The sequence below is a fragment of the Leuciscus leuciscus genome, assembly GCF_965113295.1.
Source record: "Leuciscus leuciscus genome assembly, chromosome: 17".
Classification (NCBI taxonomy): domain Eukaryota; kingdom Metazoa; phylum Chordata; class Actinopteri; order Cypriniformes; family Leuciscidae; genus Leuciscus; species Leuciscus leuciscus.
The window spans coordinates 35,037,741-35,063,988 of NC_138741.1; positions in this window are offsets into that span (position 1 = coordinate 35,037,741).

Consider the following 26,248-nt stretch of genomic DNA (forward strand, 5'->3'; position numbering starts at 1 on the left):
CATGAGCAACTTTTAAGACAAGTGGACGAAATTTTGTTGGTACCACCAACTGAACGACAGCATCCCCAACAAAGTCAGTACCCAGAATCAACCATTTCCTAAGCAACAAGCCTTTTTGTACAAAATACCCACTTGCTACACTGTTGATCTCCTTAGCAGATACAACACAATTAAACATTTCTTTAAGGGAAGAGTCACTTTGCTGTTCCTGTAACAACTACATTTTTGATACAGATAGTGAAAAGTTCGACATCGATGGAGTCACAAACTCTACTTCACTCTCATCAGATTCCCTCTCAGACTCAGCTTTACTCATAGCTCGTGTACTTACACAGGCTGAGAAAACCTGAGGTAAATCAGCGGCAATATGGTCAACAACAGACTTAACTGGGCAAGATGCAACGACTGGCAAGGGAGTAGTGTCAGCCCAAACACGGCTACCAGCCAGCCCATACCCAGAATGAAATGAATCCCCTCAATGGGCAACGCTGGACGCACACCTACATCTACCTCTCCTTTTACCAGTTCACAGTCCAAGATCAACTTATGTAACGGTATGGGCAAAACAGTTAAACCCATGCCACGACTTAGTATGCAGTCACCCGTATCAGTTTCTTCTGACAACGACAACACAGATCCCACAATATAAGAGTCATAGGCCCCTGTGTCCCTCAGAATTTTTACTGGAACCCTAACCTCACTTCCTACCAGTGACACAAACCCATCTCTAATAAAAGGGGCATAAGCTGCCAAGACATCCGGTTCAAGCTCCGCTGTAAGTAACTCAGACACACAGTCCGTAACAACCGGTGCAGCTGCTGCCACAGGATTAACCTTAGATATTACAGTTTTATTTCTAAAATGCAGCAGCGGACAATCAGCCTTCCAGTGACCCTCTTCATGACAGTAGTTACAGTTAGTGTCAACATTACCTCGCGAAACTGCTTCTAACTTTGGCGCACCAGCTCTCCAAGAACGCTCACGTGTTATAGCACGCTCTCTAAAACTCCCTTTATGGAGTAACAAATACTCATCTGCTAATGCAGCCGCACCTGCCGCCGTGACACACTTTCTCACTAACATATGTTGCAATGTAGCCAGGAAGCATGTTTTTGAACTGCTCCAAAACAACAAGGTCACACAGATGCTCAAAAGTAGTGACCTCCTGCGCATCCAACCAACGTTTAAAATGACCAGTCACGTCCCGAGCAAACTCCATATAAGTTTGACCAGTGCGTCTTTCCCAGGACCTAAAGCGTTGGCGATACGCTTCTGGTACCAGCTCATACGCCTTTAACACAGCAGACTTGATTTTTACAAAGCTAGAGCTATCTTCTGTGCTCAAGGATGAATAAGCTTCCTGCGCTCGTCCTGTCAGCACACACTGAAGCATCAAAGCACAATCTGCATCAGGCCAACCTCTAGCTTTAGCAACACGCTCAAATAATATTAAAAAAGTATCCGGGTCCTTTTCATTAAACTGTGGCAGTAGTCTTAAATTATTAATATCAAAGGAACACATAGCTCTAGACAACTGCCCGCTCTGATCTTCAGTGGACCCCTTACTATCATTTGCCAAAGATAAGTGGTGCCCTTCCAGATCTAATTTGGCCTGCTCTATTTCTTGCCGAATCCTCTCCACCTCAATCTGCTTTTTAATTTGCAACTCATGTTTACATTTGTCATGATCAAGCTGAATCAACAGTTCCTTTTGTTGGTCAAACGTTAAGCCCTGAGTCTGGATAAGTACACGAGCGGAAACTGGAGAATCATCTTTTTCGTCTACAGCCAACACACCCTTCTCCCTCAACTCAGACTTCAAAACTACCTTAATATTCTCTTTAAGGCGTTTGTCACCTACCACTATAGAGAAGTGCTCTGCAATCTTCAGTAGCTGCTCTCTAGTACAACGCTCCAACGCCTCTTCAGACGGAGCTGCAATAAATGCATCACAATCTGCCATTACGCCTAATTACAATTGGCACATCAAAACCACAGCAACAGACCCACAGACCCAGCAAGACAGTGTAGCTTCCTCGTGCGTACTAAAAGGACTAAACCTCACGTGATATGGAGTTTTCCCGCTATCTTGATCAACCCAGCTAACTAACTCATCTCTAGTCTTCATGCAGCTACTTGTGGTGGGTATTTATGCACTAATGACCGCTGGCATGGAAGAGCAACTAGCACACTAGCGACCCTCCCAAAACCACGGACATGCTCCCAAGCTAAAAGCTTCACCCACGTTCGCCACAACACTACCAAGGACCCGCACAACAAGCCCAAAAGTGGACCGTTGCTACAGCCTACAAGAGAAAACTCCAACCGCTTTTAACAACAATATGCACACAAGGACCTACAACAGTCACCTGGATTACCTGTTGACTGTAGAAACAATAAATAATTTGTAAAAAAAAACAAATCACCTACAAGTTTTTCAAATGCCAGTAAACAAACCTTCACTTACCCTGCTCAACCAACAAACCTATTGTATATCACCACAGCGCTACCCCAAATGAACAAACAAGCGAACAAACAATTACCAAAGTAAAACAAGCTTCTTACCATTCCAACGGGCTGCATTTTGTCACAACCTGGCTCAAGGGTCATGACAAAAGAGGGAACGAGGCAGCATAAATAATCAAAAGTGATTTATTTAACAAAAGAGTCACCAAACATAACTATTTAAATGTAAATGATAAGTCTCTATAACATAAGTAAACTCACAACAAAATATAGTAGTCGGAGTGATCAGGCCATGGTTGACGTCTGTGTTGCAGAGAAGAGAATGCTCAAGTAGTTTGACCAAGTTGAGCTTTATCTCCACTGGTTCACAGGTTCCAGGTGCACCACTCACAGGTTCCAGGTGCACCCAATCAGCAATCACCTCAACAGAACAAAGATAATTAACAATCACACAGGGGCCGTCACACTCATAAAACTCAAAACTCTAATATGCAAATATTTTATAAGAAGTGCTTGTGTTGAAACAGGAGAGAGGCTGTTTACTGATGGATCAAATGATGGTTCGTGTGACTGGGATTTTAGGGGAATTAATAAACATATTACAGGTTCTCAGTGGGACACACACCTGTTTGTCATGAGCTATGTAGCGCTTGTACTGAATGTGTTTATATTTGTTTTGTTGGATAATGGTTTGAATCTTATACTGTGGACAGTGAGAAGAACTGATTATGGGATTCATGAGGGTCTTTATGCACTGATTTCAGTGTTTCAAGTACTTTATAATGCTGAGATACTGTTGATGTTGAAGTCAAACTCGTGCTGGTAGAAATCTAGAGAGAACTGATGAACTCTTCAATCAAATGCTCCAGAAGCTCCTCAATGTCAGCTAGAAAACACACACAAATCTCAGAGTAAACCAAATAACACAGATTATCTTTCTCAGGGGTTTAGTTACGGTCTCTGCCGATCTTCTTCCAGATTAAAGCTCTTCAAGATGTTTTGTGATGTTTCTGGTCGATGCTCACAGAAGCTTCTGGAAGTTTCCCGTCAATAATGTTCCTCGTCACTGAAGAAGAAACAAGACAGACACACACACACACACACGCTGAGAAACACATTATGTGCCAAATGTTCATTAAAGTAAACAAAATACTGTTGTTGAAATGATTGTTCTTCCCCGAGAGAACGAGTGATGGATCTGGGTTTGCTGAATGGGGTCTTTTGTTCCACAGAAGAAAGTTGCAAACTTTGGATAAAATCATCTTACCTTCTTATTCTACTTACCATCATATTCATCTGTTCTCTGCGTGTATTTAACCTACCTTTTACAAAGTTTTCCATAAATATTCAGACTTAACACTGGATTAAGCACAAAAGAAACTGCAGACTGACTGAATGTGTCATTAAGAAGGTCTCGATACGAGACAAGATGTCAGAATAAGAGCCATTGTGAGGGAATGAAATATTTGCAGTGAAATACAGTTTCTTTTCCCTTTTCCGTTCACAGTGAACTTCACACCAATGAAATCGATCAGCATTAGGCAAACCACATCAGACTGACTGCTGTCCAAACGTGTTCTGAGTTACAGACTGAATCAACCATTACAAGGAGTTTTCCAACTGTAGATTTCTCAATAACTGACACAACGCAGGATAGGATTAACAACCGAACGTGTTTCGTCTTTTTTATTTTGTTTCTCCTGTTCTACACTCCCGCCGGTCCAACCGGACCACACCCACCTTCCCATGTAACCCCAACCTTAAAGGGCTAGCAACATTTATCAACTCTACATCCCTTCCCTTAAAGTGGGATTTGAGTGTGCCGTACGGACTCTTATTCTGGCTGTACTGAAGACGAAGCGGTTTGACCAATCAGATGAAAGGGATGTTTCAGCTCCGCCCACATGTGCGAACGAAATATCAAAGCCATAAACTGATTTGTAAACAACAAACGAAAAATTAGAAATCGAGCCGAAATCTCATTTTCCGTTTATTAAACTAAACGAAAAAACGATCCGTCTTTTCATTTCTCGTTATTCCATTCCAAATGAAATGATCAGATGATACACGGACCATTAAGAATATATTAAACCAAAAACTTTCAAAGGATGTTAATTAAAACAACCACAGAAGGGCATAAATTCTGTAGAAATTTAATTTTACTTTACCGAATTATCCATTTGTTTTCTGACAGGGAACACATGGAACGAATCACCGCTCCACATTTTGATTGACAGCCGTCACAACCTTCCAGTGACCGTGTTTACTCCTTTCTTTTCAACCATTGGATAGGATTTAGAAAACGGCTGTTGTATTTGTACTTCTGATGAAGCGCTGTTAAATATAGGGGGAAAACTACGCCGCAAAAAGAATAAATAAAATGCTTTCTTAAAAAGGCAAAATAACGCATGCACGTTTTCTACATATGATAATTAAAAACCAACAGACTGATGAAAATGTGGGACATTTTCTCAATATGCGACGTGCGGGACAAGGGGTGAAAATGCTGTGCGGTGCAACCAGAGCCCGTCTACGGAGAGCCTGGCCACTCCCTATTAAGTCCTATTGTACCGAATTTTGGTTGTAGTTCCACCAGAGTTCCACTGGGGGGCGCTCGCCATGAGTGCAAAATGAATGGGAGTCAAAGGGGCTAGACGGCTAAATCTGTCTCTTTCACCCGATTGCCGTTGAGAAATCTCAGATTTGATTGTAGGTTTTGCAAGTTCAACATGGGTTATAGGTCGAAAGTTGAATGAACGAGTACTTATGTTCTTTCGATTTCTTACATGTTGAGTTGTTGTTGCCCATAACACGCTAGCATTCTGCTAATGAACGCTGATTGGTCAGTTAAGGACTGATTACGACCAGAGATACAGCTTGATGGCATCGTGGCATCCGAAGCGGGACCAGAAACAAACAAAACAAAAACTCTTCTAGCACGTGTATTTACCTGTGTCAGCTGTGTTGTGTATTTACCTGTGTCAGCTGTGTTGTGTATTTACCTGTGTCAGCTGTGTTGTGTGTTTACCTGTGTCAGCTGTGTTGTGTATTTACCTGTGTCAGCTGTGTTGTGTATTTCCCTGTGTCAGCTGTGTTGTGTATTTACCTGTGTCAGCTGTGTTGTGTATTTCCCTGTGTCAGCTGTGTTGTGTATTTACCTGTGTCAGCTGTGTTGTGTATTTACCTGTGTCAGCTGTGTTGTGTATTTACCTGTGTCAGCTGTGTTGTGTATTTACCTGTGTCAGCTGTGTTGTGTATTTACCTGTGTCAGCTGTGTTATGTGTTTACCTGTGTCAGCTGTGTTGTGTATTTACCTGCGACAGCTGTGTTGTCGATGCCTCGAGAGAAAAGAAAGTGCAGAGCGCGAAAGCACCAAAGTGACTGAAGGATCGCCGTAAAGCAGTATCTCGGGTCGTACGATGTGTATGACGTCATTGACACTTTAAAATACTTTTTAAAGCAAATAAGTGACTCAAAAAAATCTAACACCCAGCAATGTGTAATTTCTTTGCATCCCCTTTCGAAAACAACATTCAAATTACTCGACAAAAAATTATATCCTGCGAAAAGTGGATTTTGAGAGCAATATCTCCATAGACCTCCATTCATTCTGCACTCGTCCTGTGAGCGCCCTCATATGGAATCAGAGTGGAACTGCAACCAGTTCAGAAGCCGGAAGTTTACTGAGAGTGAAACTTCTCAGAATCAGAATCAGAATCAGAAAGAGCTTTATTGCCAAGTATGCTTGCGCATACGAGGAATTTGTCTTGGTGACAGTAGCTTCCAGTACACATACAATACAAAGTGACAAGACAAGTGACAAGTAACAGGTATAAATAAAAAATAAAATAAAAAAATAGAAAAAAATAAAATAAAAAGATTATAAATTATAAATATATATAAAGTTATAAGGTGCTATAATGAAATGTCTGAGGGAAGTATTGCACATGTTTGTTCCACAGTAGGGGAACATTTAAGTGTTCATGAGGTAGATGGCCTGGGGAAAGAAACTTTTCCTGTGTCTGGTTGTTTTTGTGCTCGGTGCTCTGTAGCGTCGACCAGACGGTAACAGTTCAAACAGAGAGTGTGCTGGGTGTGACGGGTCCAGAGTGATTTTGCGAGCCCTTTTACTCACTCTGGATGAGTGCAGTACTTTGAGTGTGGGAAGGGTAGTGCCAGTGATTCGTTCAGCAGTCCGAACTATCCGCTGTAGTCTACGGAGGTCGGTTTTGGTAGCAGAGCCGAACCAGACGGTGATGGAAGTGCAGAGGATGGACTGGATGACAGCTGAGTAGAACTGTACGAGCAGCTCCTGTGGCAGGTTGAATTTCCTCAGCTGACGCAGGAAGTACAGTCTCTGTTGGGCTTTCTTCACAATAGAGTCTATGTGAGTGTCCCACTTCAGATCCTGAGAGATGGTGGTGCCCAGGAACCTGAATGACTCTACTGCAGTCACAGTGCTGTCCATGATGGTGAGTGAAGGGAGTGCAGGGGGGTTTCTCCTGAAGTCCACGATCATCTCCACTGTTTTGAGCGTGTTCAGCTCCAGGTTGTTATAACTGCACCAAAGAGCCAGCTGCTCCACCTCCTGTCTGTACGCAGACTCGTCACCGTTCCGGATGAGTCCGATAACAGTAGTGTCGTCTGCAAACTTCAGGAGCTTGACAGAGGTGTCTTTAGAGGTGCAGTCATTTGTGTACAGGGAGAAGAGCAGTGGTGAGAGAACACATCCCTGTGGAGCACCGGTGCTGATGGTGCGGCTGTCGGACGTGATTTTGCCCATTCTGACTAGCTGTTGTCTGTCTGTCAGAAAGCTGGTGATCCATTGACAGACGGAGCTAGGGACAGAGAGCTGGGTCAGTTTGGTCTGGAGCAGTGATGGGACGATGGTGTTGAAGGCAGAACTAAAGTCCACGAACAGAATCCTTGCATAGGTCCCTGGTTTGTCCAGATGTTGTAGGGTGTAATGCAGTCCCATATTGACCACATCATCCACAGACCGGTTTGCTCTGTAGGCAAACTGCAGGGGGTCCAGCAAGGGTCCAGTGATGTCCTTCAGATATGCTAACACCAGTCTTTCGAATGACTTCATGGCCACAGATGTTAAGGCAACAGGTCTGTAGTCATTGAGTCCTGTGATCTTTGGTTTCTTCGGGATTGGGATGATGGTGGAGCGTTTAAAGCAGAAAGGGACTTTGCACTGCTCCAGTGATCTGTTGAAGATCAGTGAGAAGATAGAGGCCAGCTGGTCAGCGCAGGTTTTCAGACAGGCTGGTGAAACACCGTCTGGGCCTGGTGCTTTCCTTCTCTTCTGTTTCCTGAAGATCTGACGCACATTATCCTCACTGATCTGAAGTGCAGGGAGGGAGGGGAGGGGGATGGCTGGAGGTGTTGATGGCTGTGTAGAGAGATGGTCAGGGCGGGTATGGGGTGTCTGATCGGGGGTCTCAAATCTACAGTAAAAGACATTCAGCTCGTTCGCAAGATGCTTGTTGCTGTCGATGCTGGGGGATGGTGTCTTGTAGTTGGTAATGTCTTTCAGGCCTTTCCACACTGATGCAGGGTCGTTGGAGGAAAACTGGTTTTCCAGCTTTTTGGCATAGCTCTTCTTAGCCACTTCAATCTCCTTTGTCAATGTGTTCCTGGCCTGATTATACAAGATCCTATCCCCACTCCTGTAGGCATCTTCTTTGACCTGACGAAGCTGTCTGAGTTTTGGTGTGAACCATGGTTTATCATTGTTGAATGATAAGTAAGTCCTGGTAGGGATGCATAAATCCTCACAGAAACTGATGTATGATGTTACAGTCTCTGTGAGCTCGTCCAGATCGCTGGCAGCAGCTTCAAAAACACTCCAGTCAGTGCATTCAAAACAGGCTTGTAAGACCTGCTCTGTGTCGTTGGTCCATCTCTTTACAGTCCTTATTACTGGCTTAGCAGTTTTAAGTTTTTGCCTGTAAGTTGGTAGAAGATGAACCAGGCAGTGATCGGAAAGTCCTAGAGCTGCTCTGGCGACGGAGCGATATGCATCCTTTGTTGTGGTGTAGCAATGGTCCAAAATATTATTGTCTCTGGTGGGGCATGTAATGTGCTGTTTGAATTTAGGCAGCTCACGTGTGAGTTTTGCCTGATTAAAGTCTCCGAGAATGATAAGAACAGAGTCCGGGTGTTGTTGTTCTGTTTCTGTGATCAGATCAGCCAGCTGTTGCAGCGCCGTACTCACGTGTGCTTGCGGTGGAATGTAAACACTGATGAGAACGAGCGAGGAAAACTCCCGCGGCGAGTAGAACGGCTTACAGTTAAGGAAAAGCACTTCCACATCAGGACAGCACATCTTCCTTAACACAGTTACATCAGTACACCACCTTCTGTTGATGTAAAAGCATGTCCCACCACCGCGCGTTTTCCCCGTTGACTCCATATCGCGATCTGCTCTGAACAGCTGAAAGTCCGGTAGATGTAACGCGCTGTCCGGAATGGCTTCGTTCAGCCAGGTTTCCGTGAAACAAAGAGCAGCAGAGTTGGTAAAGTCCTTGTTTTTGCGTGAGAGCAGAAGTAGTTCGTCCATTTTGTTAGGGAGAGAGCGGACATTCGCCAGATGGATGCTAGGCAGCGCCGTTCTGAATCCGCGCTGCCTGAGCTTAACGAGTGTGCCGGCTCGCTTCCCACGCCTGCGCGTCTTATACTGTTTCCACAGTGCAGCGGCGCAACCGACGACAATGTTCCGCAAAACGCCAGAAGAATCAAAAACTGGTTGGTGATCAGTTGGTGTGCACTGCCGAATGTTCAGCAGTTCGTCCCTGGTATAACTGATAGCGTATGACAAACATAAAACAGGACAAACTAACAAAAACAGTGTAACAACTGGAGAGCTCAACACCGAGGCAGCCATCCGCGGCGCCATCTTGGATGTACCTTAGTGGACAAATGGGTACTCCCCTCGCTAGCCTGGTTAAAACCAGACCCTTCTCAGTTGAAACTGAGTATAGGGTCTGGGGAAGCTATGTAGACAAATCATTTCCAAAGGGGCGTCACCAACCGACGTAGCTCAAATTCCTCTGGGCGCAATTGGATAGTCATAAAACCAATCAGATCGATGAAGGAGATGACCTATGCTTCGAGTGTTGTTCTTTGCTCCGGTTTTAAAGGGATAGTTCACTTTGAAATTAAATGTTGGTATGTTTTAGCTTACCTCAAGGGCATCCAAGATGTAGGTGTCTTTTTTTCCGCAGTAGTTTCAATTTTGAAATTTTTAGGTAAAATCGTTTTTGTCTGTCAGTCATATAATGCAGGTCTATGGTCACGGTCTCAAAGAGCATGCACAGAGTCCAAATTAAAACAATTCCCCGTCGTCCAAATTAAACAATTCCCCATCGTAAGTACACATTGATGGCCTAAGACACGAAACGAGCGGTTTGTGTGAGAAAACGAACAGTATTTATATCGTTTTTAGCTTTTATTCACAGCCATGTCCAAGTGATCTGAGGGCGCGCGCGCCCTCTATCCCTTTAACGAAAACGGTAAGTTTAAATCGCTCAAAACAGACGCGATAACTTATTCGTTTATATACTGTCTATGATTCGAACGAGTGATGTTCCACGGCGGCATCCATCTTTGTAATGAAATCTCCTTCAGCGTCGCTGCGCTGTCGTCATCATGTAAATCCCTCCCCAAACGTTTCTGATTGGTGCCGCGATTTCGGCGGCACAGAAATGAGTTTGAATGGGCTCTTCTCCAGACTATCCTGGAGAGAGAATTAAAATTCGCCGGAAGTAGTCTGGGTTTTCCCAGGCTAACTTCTCGCCATATTAGACATTCTCTGGTGCAACGCAAAGCGGGACGCGTGGTCACCCTAACATAAACGTTAAAATACGTCTAAAATATTACAATATTTTTCGGTCTTAAGCCCTGGTTCAAATGTTTACCTCATTGCCTTGTCTGAATAAGACATTTCTCCTAAACAATAATAAACGTAAAAAATTACGCTGATTAACTGCAGGTTAACTTACCATATGCAGTGAAAAACGATTTAACAATATGTAATTTACTGTAAAAAACAGATTCTGGTGTCTTATTTTGCATTGCATGTTGTTTAGTTAATGTTTAGTGCATGATTTCAGTGGTATGTCTTCTACTCTGATGGGTTTAGGGTTTGTGTGTGGGATACTGTCTACTGTATGTGTTTATTAGCTCATGGAAAGATATTACTCTGTATGTCATCTTCAATATAAAGTAGAGATCTGTCTTCGGGATCTCTGGAATGTTTTATTTTAATGTTTTGTTTTATGTTTAGTTTAATGTTTATTTAAGGTTTATTTATAAAAAAGGAGCAAGGAAAGTCTTGAGCTGAGACTCAGGGTGAGGGTACAGCGTCATTGCAGGGAGTCTTCAGGATCCTCTGATCCCGCTTTGTGCTTCTTGTGTTGAAAGAGAGATAAAGTAGACAAAAACAGGAGAAATTATACACAGTAGCAGTATATAACACAGTTGTTGTATTTAATATGATTCCCCATTTGGCCTATATGATTTATGTTTTGAAACTGCTTGCCTTTTTTAAACTTGAAGAAGGAGATCTTGTACTTCTAAAAGACAATCAGAGCCCTCGTAACAAGTGGCCTATGGCTCTTGTGTCCCAAGTATTTCCAAGCACTGATGGGAGAGTACGCAAGGAAAGTACATTTCTATCACAGATGGAGACAGTTCAAATGAGTGAAGTTTGTTTAGCAAGATCTGGTGGTTCACTGTGTCGAAGGCTTTACGGAAATCAATAAAAATAGCTCCAGTAATGTGACCTTTGTTAAGAGCGTCACGTAATTGTTCAGTGAAAAGTAATAACGCCGACATGGTTGATCTCTTATCACGAAAACCGTGTTGACAGTCACAGAGCCAGTTATTAGTTTCAAGGTAAAACCTTAGCTGGTTATGCAAGACTTTTTCCAGCAACTTAGACATTGCTGGAAGTATTGCAATAGGTCTGTCATTTGAAACTGTCATGATTCTGCCCTCGTGTCCTTGATTTTCTCTAGTCTTGAGGCAGGATCATGACAGACCCGTGTTTTGTGTGCAAGCACATGGTCTTTTGTTTGGGCCATGTGCTTGTGTTGTCTCGTTACTTAACCCCGCCCCCTTGTTATCCTCGTTTTGTCATTATTGCTTTACCTGTGTCACCTGTTATGTTATCATTAGTCTCCCTATTTAATCCCCTTGTGTTTGCTGTCCTGTGCCGGTTCATTATCTTACCTTGTGAGTATCCTTTCAAGAGTATTGTCTAGAGAAAGTGCTGATTCTGTATTTGCTGTTGGTTTATCGTCTAGTTATCTGTCAAGTCTTAGTTTAGTCACTCCTTGTCCTGTCCATGTTTTGCCCCCTCGTGGGTTTTGTTTTCCCTGTTTTTTGTCCATAAATTAGGGATGGGGAAATGAAGCCTCATGAATCACTGAGGCTTTCTCCTGACTGTTCCGGGAAAAGATTCAAAGCTTCGAGAACTGGTCGAGAACAGCGCCATCTGGTGGTTATTTAAAATAAAGCAGCCAGAAGCCTGTGTTAGAAGCTCTGGCAGATCAAGCAACCACAACACACTCCATAGTTTCAATGTTATGTGTACAAATAAAAACCTTACATGTTTGTGTTTGATTTGTTCATTAAATAAATTATTTTACCCATTAAAGTGTGACAATTAAAATATAAAATGAGCTTATATGATTCAATAAGATCTAATGTAGGCTCTCTATATATTTCTCTCTCTCACACACACACACACACACACACAATGAATAAGGACATTGTCTGATAGGATCATCTGTTATTAAATGTGCTTATGACACTTGTTACTGATAGTGCTTAATCAACTGTAGGAATGACAGAAAGTTGATCAAGTTTTTAATTATTTTTATATTTTTGGATGTTGCCATTGCTCTAAATACAAACCCTTCACCAAACACCAACACCCCTTCCCCCCTAATCCCACCCTAAACCCCAATACCAACACCAAATTACCTAAAATCACCAAAAAGTGCAAAGATTTTACAAAAACAAAAAGACACGACAACAAAAAAATAATAGCCTAAGTAGCGAAAAATAAATTTTGCTTATTTAAATGTAATATATTGATTAACTTTCAAAGTACAGCACTCTCCTCACAAACACATCAACCAGACTGAGGCAACAATGACTCGTTAAATAAGATCTGGAGTTCGAGCCTTCTGACACCCAAAGCGAAACGCGCACGTGACTGGAGAGAAAGTGAGGCTTCGTTTGTCATCGATCACGTGACTCTAGTAAACCGATACACGCCCCGATACGGGGCTTCACTACAAATTGTTTCGCTTGTGTGATATGCGCATCGAAGCTTCAGTGTCATATGTAACATCACTACCATAAATAAACTGTGTGTCAAGCATCATGTCTGCGCTTGGGTTCATCCTCAAATTCATGACAGAAACAAGGGTGTGATCATCAGATTTAAAGTTGGAGTAATTTACAGTTTACAGTTAGTTAATCATGTATTAATTTAGGGCACAACATATCGCCGGCGTTGCATCGTCTCTTCCCAGGCGTCGCGTCGTCTCTTCCCAGGCGTGGCGTCGTCTCTTCCCAGGCGTGGCATCGTCTCTTCCCAGGCGTCGGGTCGTCTCTTCCCAGGCGTGGCGTCGTCTCTTCCCAGGCGTCGCGTCGTCTCTTCCCAGGCGTGGCGTCGTCTCTTCCCAGGCGCCGCGTCGTCTCTTCCCAGGCGCCGCGTCGTCTCTTCCCAGGCGCCGCGTCGTCTGCAGGCGTCGGGTCGTCTCTTCCCAGGCGGCGCGTCGTCTCTCTTCCCAGGCGTCGCGTCGTCTCTTCCCAGGCGTCGCGTCGCTTCCCAGGCGTCGCTTCGTCTCTTCCCAGGCGTCGCGTCGTCTCTTCCCAGGCGCCGCGTCGTCTCTTCCCAGGCGTCGCGTCGTCTCTTCAGCTGTAGAATAAAAGGTAAGTATTATGTGAATGCTTGGCTAAAGAGATGTGTCTTTAATCTAGTTTTAAACTGGGACAGCGAGTCTGAGCCTCAAACAATATCAGGAAGGCCATTCCAGAGTTTAGGAGCTAAATGTGAAAAAGGAGCTGCGTGTTTTGCCAATTCTTGTTGGATCCTTAATTAATTGATACAGTCCGAGTTTCATTACAATAGCTTTTAAAGATTTTGATGAGCTATCATTCCAGTCAAGGTTGATATCGCCCAGAATTACAAGCTCCTTTGATGTAACAGATTTAATTATGTCAGAAAGCTGAGATAGATAAGAACTTTCACTGACATTAGGGGGTTTGTAGGTGACAATAATGGTAATTGCATGTTGAGGTGTAAAATGTACGATCAGTTTTAATGTTTCAGTTTTGGTTTCAAACTTTGATATTAAGTGTGTATATTTCCAACTCATATAGAAGGCCACTCCGCCGCCGGTCTTGCTAATGCGGTCTTTACCATACAATTCATAAAAGAATCCGGAATATTAGGAGTTAACCATGATTCAGAGATTGCCATTACATGTGCTTTCGACTGCGCAAGCAAGATTTTAAATTCGTCTAGTTTGGGAACAAGGCTTCGGGTGTTTAAATGGCAAATCTTAAAGCCTCTGGTGCTACCGAGTTGACTTAAATTAGTTGGACTATTTCTTGGATGAGGTCTTCTTCTTTGTACTTTAAATGTTTTGACTAAAGGACTAGAAGAAGATACTTCAGAGGGTAAGATCGGAAAAAATGGGGGAGTAAAGATAATCGGGGTTGGAAATCTAGAATGGAGGAAATATTCGCGAGTTATCAGTAAAAACATACGCTGTGGTTGCGGTACAGCGGTAAGAAATCTGCTATAGTTTGCAAATGCATATAGTCCCCACAAATGCAATATGCCTAAAGTTGTCAAACAAGTATTTGAGTCCGGCCCGGGATTTAGCTCAACATTTCCAATAAACAGGAGAATAGTTATTAAAAGTCTTGATGCACTTAAAACGTATTTAGACTTATTTTCATTTTCATCAGTCATTTGCTTTAACATCAGTTACCCACCGGTGAAAAATAATAGTTTGGATGGAGAAAGACAATGGCTGATGAGAAGCTGGTTGGCCAGAGTTTTTAAACACAAACCTCTTGTCAGAGCATTGTAGGTTGCTAACCGGTGAACTAGTCCGCTGACGGCCGGGTACGTGGTAGTCGGACACACCCGCGCAGAGCAGCCGCCTGTGAGCTGTGATTTCCTATCCAATACAAAGATGATATGAACAAGTCAACTCATGAATGATTTTTTAGAGCTAGAACAGAATTGAATTCTGCTTGGTTCACTGATTCTGTTATTCTCCTGTTTACTACAGTGAAGCCGCTTTAAAACAATCTGTATAGTATCAAGCGCTATATAAATGAAGGTGACTTGACTATAACAAGAACATTACAATGAACACACATTTGAAAATCTCACTACAAATAATCCAGAATTTAAGACAAAAGATAATAATCCTTCTCTGCCTGTTACACTTCCTCACACCTGAAACTGATGGTGTGAATCTCCTGAACTTCTCCAATCTACTGTAGACCATTACTAATCCATTTATGTTGTAACATCTGCTCTAACGTCGGGCGTTTAGTCGGATCCCTGGCTAGACACTGGCTAATCAGATCCCTGCATTCTGTACAATAAGGAGAGAGCTGGTTAGTCATGAGCATGTGACCTGGCATTTTTGAAAACAGCATCTAAAACATGATTAATATACTGTAAAATGTTCCTTATCTTCAGTTTAAAAGTGAAGTATGTCGTTTCTGTGACACTAGTGGCAGCGAGTGGAATAAATGACCAAATAAAACAGCTATATATAAAACATCTTACATACTTCACCTTTAACTGTTTCTGTACAAAGCCTTTGCTTTATGTGTGTGTTTATCAATGTTATCAATATTATTCACTCACTTTTGGATAAGTTGGGTTTCAGAAATGTAACTTTGGCTTGTGTGATTTCCGTTCTATTGTGAAAAGGAGAACATCCGTTCACCATCTGGTACAGCAACACTCCTAGAGACCAGACATTTGCTGGGATGGCGTGGAATCGAGGCTCTGTCAAGACTTCAGGTGGGCAGTAATTCGGAACTCCTGGAAGAAAGACATTTGCACATTGTTGAGCTTTTTTTTTTAAAGCATCAAATAATTAGTAAGTCTATACATTCAGGTTTCCACACTCCCAGAATGCTCACCAATGTATATGTCGCTGTCGTAGCCATCGCTACTAAACAGCTGACCGCAGCCAAAGTCTATCAGCTTGACCTGTAGCGGGGGTTTCTTCAACAGGAAATTCTGCGCATGAATGTCATTATGGAAAACGCCACGATGGATGCAGTGTTGCACTGCCAGCACAGCCTGTCTCATGATGACCCGTGCTGTTGTTTCAAACACTTGATGATTACGAGTGATGAAGTCCAGCAAGCTCTCGCAGGGTTCGGGATACTCCATAACCAGAGTGAAATCTCTAGGATCTTCAAACCACTCGTATAGTCGGATGACGAAGGGGCTTATGGGTTCTTGCCTCATCATCATCAGCAGCGCCACTTCTGTAACGAGAGGTTTGGGATTCCCAGGCTAGAGAGAAGTAGCAGACTGAAGGTTAGCTGGGTAAAAATCTGAAGAAAACATCATTTTGAAATGTACTTTTCTTTGATCTTTTTAGATCCGTTCAAAAGAGCCTTTTCAGCTCAAAGTTATTTGGTGCCTCTAGGCTTATTTGTTGATCACATTTACACCTAATGCTTCCTACGGGTGTATTAACTACAGTAATCTGCACTTAAACAACTCAACACACATTCAGCTTTTGGACAACTTACAATATTAAGATAACGATCGTTGTGAATCTTGCACATCCGCTTGATGGCAACCTGCAAAAAAAACAAAACATCCCAGTTTCAATAACAGTAACAGTATTCAAGCGCCTGAACTTGCACTGAGTATTAAACCATCTGTAAATTGTTTTAAATGTGTTTTGCAAGAGCAAAATGTTTGTACAATTAAGTAAGATTTACCTTTTTGCCATCAAATCTGCGTGTTCCCAGGTACACCTTGCCAAATCCTCCGGATCCAATCATCTTTCCCACGTTATAGAGAGACTCAAAGGACTCTGAAAAACAAACAGAATAATATGAGACAATTATTAGCTTGCTAGATCCAGTGCTGGTCGAGAAAATAATATTATAATGGGGGAAATAATATTAATATTCTCTAAAAAACAAGCCTTATTTTGAGTGGAAACCAAGCTAATACTGTTGAAAATAATGTTGGAGAAATAATGATTTACCATGATTTGGCTTGACGCCGGAGTGATCTGGAGCGGGTGATGATGGTTCAGGATCAGGAACAAAAGCCTCCACAACATCCACAACACTACAGGAACAGCAGCAGAACACACACTTCAAAGCCTTCCAGAGCCGGAGGAAACAACCAGCTATTTCCCTCTTCCTGCGTTCTGGAGCTTTTTCTGAAATGAAGAAAAAACAATTGAAAACAACTATTAGACACATCTCTGACGTCAAATTAAGCAATGATATAACTTACATTTTACTGTTAAATTCTTATCTGTAATGTTACAAATCTAAAGTAATGGGAATTGTTCATGCTATCCCCCTGACTTCTGCTTAATGCCTGCATAAATGTCCCAACATCTTATTTCACAATATTAATAGTCATTTTATTTCACAATTATCACGATTACGAGGGCGGAGCCTGGTGATTCCGTGTCAACGATAAAGTTCATTTTCTTATTTTTTTCTGATCTTTTATTAAAAAGAAAACATACATTTCCAGGCTTCATTTGGCCAACTCTGGCACATGTGGCTCAGTTCTGGTAATGGCAAAGATCATATGGGCCATATCTTAAAATATATTTATATTATATTAAACATTGACTTTTATTAAATGCATAGCAATGTCTTATTTATGACATAACCGACTCTGTAATGCTCGGCACGACAGCCATTTTGACAATTCAAGAGCAATAAGTGGCGAAATATAATTATTTTCTGGATCGTATGCTGTGGAGAAGCGGCTTTCTGTGTGTGTGTTTCTGGTGTGTGTCAGACAGCGCAAGTGCCATCAAGTTCATGCCTTATTGAGAGCGTTTTGCTAACATTCCCATTCAATTAAGGAAACATTATTTCTAAATGTTCCCTGAACGTTCAAAACGTCCAGTTTTTTCAACGTTTCAAAAATGTTCTATCTTGGTTAAAGGAACATTCTATTTTATAATTTTGCATTATGGGAACGTTACTTTTGAAGGTTCTCGGAATGTTCTGAAAATGTTAGATGAATGTCCAATTCAAATATTTTAAAATATCTCACCTTTTGAGCTCTTGTTCACTGGAGAAGCCTCCACGGCACCCTTAGCAGTTCGGCCATCTGAAGTCTCTGTTGGCTCGACAGGAACTTGACCCGGCAGCGGAGGACACAGAAACCCTTCGAGGCTGTCGGACCTGGACAAACCCTGTTGGTTTGGGCTCTCCAATCCATCGGCACTCCACCTCCACTCGACGCTGTACGAGCCTCGGCTGCTCAGACTCAACGGCTCTCTACACCTCCTCTCGACATGGACCTCAGAGAGGAACGAACCTGAGGATGACTCTCTACACCTCCTCTCGACATGGACCTCAGAGAGGAACGAACCTGAGGATGACTCTCTACACCTCCTCTCGACAGGGACCTCAGACAGGAACGAACCTGAGGATTGTAATATATTTGAATAACATGAGGAGACGTTCGTAATCTGGTGAACCTTTACTGAACAAGGCAACATAGAACGTACATCTAGCTCGGCCAAAACCCAGAAACACTCTGGCAAAAAACACATATTCCCCCCAGAACCGAAACGCCCTCCCCAGGCTTTTAGCCTCTTAAAGGGACCTCACTATTGCAATAGTCAGTCAATACATTACAAGGATGACTCTCTTCACCTCCTCTCAACATGGACCTCAGAGAGGAACGAACCTGAGGATGACTCTCTACACCTCCTCTCGACAGGGACCTCAGACAGGAACGAACCTGAGGATGACGTGATGCCCGGAGAAGAATCTGTGAAGCAGAGGATGGAACATTTCAGACATCAAAAACTGTTTTTGTTTTATATATTTTTTATAATATTAATAATCAATGTCAGTGGTCACATCAAATTGTTACTTTGGTTTCACTTTATTTTGGTCCCTTTAAGATATTCGGTTGTCTATAAGTAACACTGCACTTACATGTCTACTAACTCTCATTAGAGTATTAGTAAAGTATTAGAGAGTTAGAATAAGTTGACATGTAGTTGTGAAGTTTCTTATAGTCGACAGAATATTCAAAAGGGACCATCAAAATAAAGTGTTACCGTTACTTTAGTTGGTTCAACTTTCTATTTTCAATGACAAATCAGCCAAAACTAAGCCATTCCTTCTTTATTAAAAGCCTATTCTGACCTCTGCGAGAGTGTTCAGATGAAGTGGACGGACGTCCATCATCTGGGTTCTGCATCGCCCTCGTCCAAACCTCCTGACCAGCCGTCTGAGAGAAAGCAGCTCTCCTGGATCTGGAGTGGTCTGAGGATGGAATATTTCACACATCACATAATTAGTAATGTTTTAATAATAATAATCAGTAATCAATGTCTGTGGTCAATTACAAATTTTTACTTCAGTTACTCAAATTCAAAAGTTTATTTCACATGCAAGGAATCAAATAAATGTGATCAAATGGGTTCTTCACATTAATGTAGTCAGTCATTGTACAACATCATACCATAAACCATAAATGAAAAATTAAAGTACTCACCTCCTCTTTCGCCCATCATGTGAGCCGTCGACATTCTCCGGCAAACTGAAATAAAAACTATACAAAATACAACACAAAATACAATACAATACAATACAAATCTCCTCAGAAATACTCCTCTAAAAATAAACAATAAAACAAACAATTAAATAAACTCTTTCTAAAATTAGAAAAGAACAATCAAATAAAAGTATTCTCGGAAATTATATGATGCTTTCAAAAATATAACTCTATAAAAAGGATATATCCTCCCGATGTCCTTCTAGAATAAAAGTCTCCTCTCAGAAATCCAGAAAACAGCTTCAAAGTCTCAAGATTTGCATAGAAATTTCTCTGCAAAAAGTCTGTCAATTCGCCTCGTCTCTCAATCGACAGACTGCGATATGTTCAAGTGTAAATATACATGCAGATTGCAGATTGATTCATAAAATGCGTCGCCATAGCAACTAAAATTCAAATCACTCATATGCGCGCACAGATAGCGATTGGTTCAAGTGTAAATATCGGCAGTATACGCATGCACGCGCACATCGAATCTGATTATTAATAGTTACACATTTAATGTTTTCTTTAATATGAGATTATTTGTTTCAAACCAGTTTTATTATTAAAATCCGTGGAAAATGCGCATAAAAAGGCACAAGGGAGAATAAATCGGACATCATCTTAAACTCAAGATTAATTAAATTTGCCCATTTCCGCATATATAACCATCAAGGCCAATCAGCTTTCAGTATCACTAATGCGTCATCAAACCAGTTAGTAGTAGTGGTGAAGAAATCCAAATTCGAGAGAAAAACAATTATGGCCAAACTTTTATTGGATGGAGTTAGCCTTATTGATAAAAAATGTAATAGTAAACTTATAAAGCTATTGTTACATTACACAGTTTACACATCCCCTCGATGTAAATCTTTCTGGAATAATTTTTTTGACAGTATTCACTGGAAGAGGGCGTGGTTACTCTCAGAGAAATACTGTATGTCCAATAAAAGTAGAGAGGTACACTTTAAGATTCTTCATAATGTTTAACGTTACCCAACCAACTCACAAATTGCCTCATTTGTTGATCTCTCTGACCTGTGTGTATTTTGTAAAGTTGAGGAAGAAACTTTGCTTCATTTATTCCACCACTGTAATCAGGTTAAGCCTCTTTGGGAGAGCTTGGGTTGTTATCTTTCTCACTTTATCAAATGTGATTTCAACTTTTCATTGAAGAATATATTCCTCTATTTTTCTGGGAGTGACTATGCTATTGATAATGTTGTTAATTTCTTTGTGTTTCATTGTTTTTTTATTCACAAAAACAAATTTCTCAAGACTTTGCCTAGATTTGATGTCTTTATTGCTGAGATTTCCCTAATTGTAAAATCTCTTGAACTCATTGATAACAGTAAGAACAACAAGTTTCTTAAGAACTATGTACGGTTTTTTTCTTACTTGTTGAGGAGTCAGTTATTGTTTTGTTTTTTTGTTGCTGTTTATTTTAATTTTTTTTTGGTTAATGTATTCAATGCAGTGCTGTTTCTTCTAAAGAAATGTAAAATTATATATATGAAAAAAAAATAAGAAATCCAAATTTTTGTTGAATTCTCTATTAAAATTGTTCACAATTGCTAGTACCCAGTTAACTATAAACTTGCTAAATTTGCTCTGCAAGTGAACGTCGTCTTGTGGGTCCATGATCTCAAAGAGGCACAAAATCACTTCCACGGACCTTCACCTGGACTGATCCTGCTGGAGGAATGATCTGCCTAACTCAGTCAGAGCTGCTGAGGCCGGGGACATTTTCAAGAAACGGCTGAAGACGCATCTTTTTCAGCAACACTTGATCCATTAATACTAACACTTTCTCTTCTATTCTAGATCTATTTATAACAAATAAAATATAAAAGTACATGTACTGCGTTAGATTAAACCGGCAAGGGTCACAGCACTTGCATATTGTTGTCCTATTGTTAGTTTAACTGCTTCTATTGTTCTCATTTGTAAGTCGCTTTGGATAAAATTCTTCTATTCTTTGAATTTGATTTCTGAAGGATCATGTAAAACTGAAGACTGAGTAATGATGCTGAAAATTCAGCTTTGATAACAGGAATAAATGACATTTTAAATAATATTAAAACAGAAAACAGATATTTTTAAGTGTAAGAATATTTCACAATAAAAAAAGCCAACTTACTGACAGTTCTCCAAATAAACATAAAACAGTAAAATGAACTGAGATATTTTTATTGGAAGTGTTCATGCATCATACTAAGTTGATTCAACAAATTCATTACTTAAATGATGAAAACGTACAATGTTTTGTTGTTCAAACTAAATCTATAACTAAATCGTTTTAGTTTTCATTGAAGTTCGCATGTTTTGTTAGCGCGTGCGCAGTTTGAGACTTCAGCTCCTCGGCGGTCACGTGTCTGTCTGCTGCTGGTGAGAAGTCGGTAGCGGAGTCCTGCCTTCAATTCAGCGTTTCTGCAGAATCACTGGTATGTGTTAATCATTTTTATAATCGACTGTATGTTATTTGTCATATATAATGTATATTGTGCTCTTCCCAAACTGATGGCCTGATCTAATTCACCAGTGCTGCCGATTTCGCACACTTTTGGGTGCTTTTGTCAATGCTGTTGTTAACTAGCGGTGTCCTGCCTATTCAATCCAGCGTTTCTAAAGAGTCACTGGTGTGTATTAACGACACACTGACGGGAATATTGTTCTTTGTGTTGTTCACTGTATCGCTTGTTTATACAAAGGGTTTGTTACCGCCGGCGCTCTCTGGAAGACTACATTACCCATCACTGCCTAGAACTACAGCAAACTACGGCAACTCAAATAGCTCAAAATACACAGCACGTTTAGTTTATTTTTTTTTAGTTTTTTTTTGTGGTGACTCTCCCTGCATTCCAAATGGCATAATGTTATGTATTTTAAAAATATTTTTTTTTATTGTGAATACATTTATTTTAAATTAATTCATTAATTAATGAATGATTTAAGTAATAATTGATGTGCTATATTAGACATTTTTGAAGTAGAAATCCATTTTGAAAGTTCAAAACACTGATAATTACAATAACTAGGTTAGCTGAAATAAATATTGTTTAAATATTGCTTAGGTACAAAGACTTGACTTGGCCTTTAGGGACTTGTGAACATGTCTGGTATTTATCATTTTTATAATCAACTGTATGTTTTGTCATATCAAATGAGATGTTTGCTCATTATGTATTTACAGTAGTTGAGGAGTTCAGAGAGAGATGGCCTGCCGACTGCACCTTTTCTAAAGGATGAGGTAAACCATTTAATAGCAACTGTCAATATTAATAATTATTCTAATGATTATTTCTAAATATCTTCAAATGCATCATATTTTTGCCAGTGATGAAGATCTTTATTAGTTGAACATCTTCGTATGCTGTCTGTGAATGAATGATTCCACAGGACGATATATTCGATTTCATTTCACTCAGGTAATACATTTTACAACCAAACAGATTATTACGCCACGATAGCACTACTAGAAAGAATGACATTACCCGTTTTTTGGACATATACATTAATTTATACATTAAATAAGCTACCATTGTTCACAGTTTATGAACACCCGCCATCCCGCGGTAGTTTGTGTGTATTGTTGCGCAGTGGCGTGCGAACTCGACTTGAAAACGAATGCCTTTGCCTGCCGTAGACACAGTTAACCAGTTTAAACATGCTTGCAGAAATATACATTTGATTATATTTTGGAGAACAGACAGAAGAAGATCCGTCGATGTACTTTTGTTTGTTTTTTTGTGTTCAGATGTTCAGTAGCAGTCATGAGCGCGAGCACATGTGGAGAGTTTTAACTCTTTCTTCTCTGTGTCAATTACATGCCTTTGAATGCAACACTCTGCAGATTCACTTTATTTCTACATGTCTAATAATCCAAATGTAGTTGTATAAGTTACTATTATACAAACCAAAGGACAGGCAATGATTTTCGGGCTACAGATGGCAGAAATAATGCTTGTCTAATGCAAAGGTAACCTATCTACTTATGATAATAATAGTCATTTAAATAAAAAAAAATATCATTTTATATATATGACGACTTCAGATGCAAAAGCCTCTGAGTACCATCTGAAATTTTCTACTAAAAGAGCATTTTTATCAAGCTTGTATGTTTATGTTCAGTTATTTCACTTAAATGGCAATGTAAAGTACCTATTAATTGTCATTAAAGTGAAATTACTGAACTTAAATATACGAGCTCGATAAAAATGCTTGTTTTAGAAGAAAGTTTCTGATGGCACTCAGAGGCTTTTGCATCTGAAGTCTTTATATATATATATATAGATTATTACTTTTACTTTGAGTAAATATTTCTATAAGTACTTGTACTTTTACTTGAGTACAGTTTTTGGATACTCTGCCCACCTCTGGTTAATTGATGCACATGATGTTGTATAACGTTAATGGTCGCCGAATATAACCACAAAATGGCGTTAACTGTTATCTACATCACAAGAGAAATGGACGAATCAGTCATATAAAAAAGTTATTCAGTAAATCGCTTTGGACAAAAGCGTCTGCTTTGGCCTGTTTAATAACATATAGATAATAGATGGACAATAACAAATGTCACCCATAACATCTATAACTAATGGTTGCCCTTTTCATTTTTCTTTCCTCATAGGTTCAAATACTAATAGCTGGACTGAAGTGGCACTACACCATGCCTAACAACAAAGGTAAGCCATGTAGCTATAGTGTAATTTAGATTAAAGTCAAATATTGAAAGCAACACATTGACCGTAAGAGAGAATAAAATAATAAATTACCCTTGTGTAATACCTATACTGTCATATTATTATTTCAATGAACAGATAAGAGCAATTCATTTGTGTTTTATTGTATATCTGCATTAGGGGTGTCCCCGACTATGGATTTTCATAGTCGAATCAGAATCGTCAAGTCTTGCCTATAGTCGACTAATAGTCGAATCATGTGTATGGGGGCGGGGCTTTAACATTTCAAAGCCGCGATGTACAGAAAATCACACAAAGATATAGAAGAAAATGTATAAAAACATTTTGGATCAATAAAACTAAGAAATAACATTAATAACTCCAGAAAGTCCACACTGCAGACAGGATTTGCATTTCACATGCAAAAAAAAAAATTTAATCGGCTAAATTACCTGTGCGAGCAGGCTCTAAGTACAGCACAACATCAATGCACCGAAAAAATAAACAATTAATTAAATATGAACAGAATATACCTTTCTAATAAATAAAAATACAAAACGAAATAAATCAGAATCAAGTCACAAGATGAGGAGCAAATGTGTGCAAAATGCCTAAAGTGCAGGGGAACATAATATTCAAAACACAAGCCACAAATAGTTAGATTAGATAACCCTGACAGATCAATGAATACAATTAAAATAAAGAAATTATTAAAATAACGATAGTAGCCAGAATTTTCAACTTTGTCTTTTTAACTGCAGAAACAACAATAAATGCTAAACTGGAGTCGCAGTCTTTTTAGCTAAACATGTTCACAGCATCCAAAAATCTAATTAGAACCGGCTGGAAAGTTTTGAAATCACTTGTACCCGATACCTGATCGAGAGAACAAATCCAGTCTTTCCTTTCTAACTATTTTAGGAGATTGAGTCGTTAAACGTTTTTCACGTTAAGTGTTTTAGAGTGTATTTTATCCGCGCGCACAAAAGACTCCAGCGGACACAGACAGAGTGAAAGACTGGTTTTCCTGATGCTAAATCCAGCCTTGGAGAATATCCTTTCTGATGGTGTACATGATCCACACTTTAGATTTTCTTATCCCAGACATTGTTAAAGATTTAAATCCTTGCCGCCAAGACGCTCCTCTGTCAGTCACGGATTGAAAGTGAAACTTAAATCTGTCACGGGGTGTTTGGATTTATTCACGCACGTTAAAAAATATTTAGAAAGCTTCTTTCTTTGCACATTTTTATATACAGTATTATCATAATAGGCTGAATATTAACGTATTGACAGAAAACCGGTAGTTCTATGTGAAATCAGACATTGAGCGCCCTCATACAGCCAAAGTGGCATGATCCTCGTTTCATAACACCTCAGCGAAGATTCGAGCGTGAGATCGGTAGTCGAATCAGGCTCCTCCAATCGAAGCATCGAATCTTCGACTATTCGGGGTCACCCCTAATCTGCATATCATTTTTTTCTGTTTTGTTTGGATAGAAAGAAATCAATGGCCGACACAAGTTACTTGTGTCTGTTAAAATATGTGTACTGACAAAACAATGTTTTGATTGTGATTGCTGTATGCTATTAACAGGTCCAGTGATTTGGATCATGGGCAGCAGTTACATTCGTCGTGGGGAAGAGAGGGCCAGAGAGACCATAGGGGCCAAGGTTCACTGGTTTGGCTGGGGTGGACTTCGATGGCACGAACTCCTTCCTTTCTTCTACCGGTCCCTTAGAGGAAGAGCAGCCCCGGATGTCCTGCTGATTCACTGCGGCGGGAACGACTTACAGTAAAAAAAAAATGTAAAAAAAATTGAACATTGTTACACGTTACATGTAGTTCATACAAAAAGAATTCTACAGTAAAAACTGCTTAAAATGTGGATTTCGTTGGAGTTGTGCCTCTACTATGATGGGATAATGTCCACTTTAACGCACTCTCCGAGACTGCCGTGAAATAGCACCGCGAATTGTGCAGAAAATGCAATAGGCGGCTCTTTGTGCATTGTGTAATGTCACGTTCAAAAATTCATTCAAAATAATTCTACAGTAAAAACTGCTTAAAATGTGGATTTCGTTAGAGTAGCAGCTCTACTATAATGGGATTCCTTTTTTTTCTTTTTCCTTTTTTCTGCACCCGATGGATAGACTCGTTTCATTTTTGCGGTCAAATTTCCAAGACAACGATTTTACACGGTCGGTTGACTGTTAAACCGCGGCACCGGCGAGTACCATCTGTAGTTAGGGGGCCCGCTAG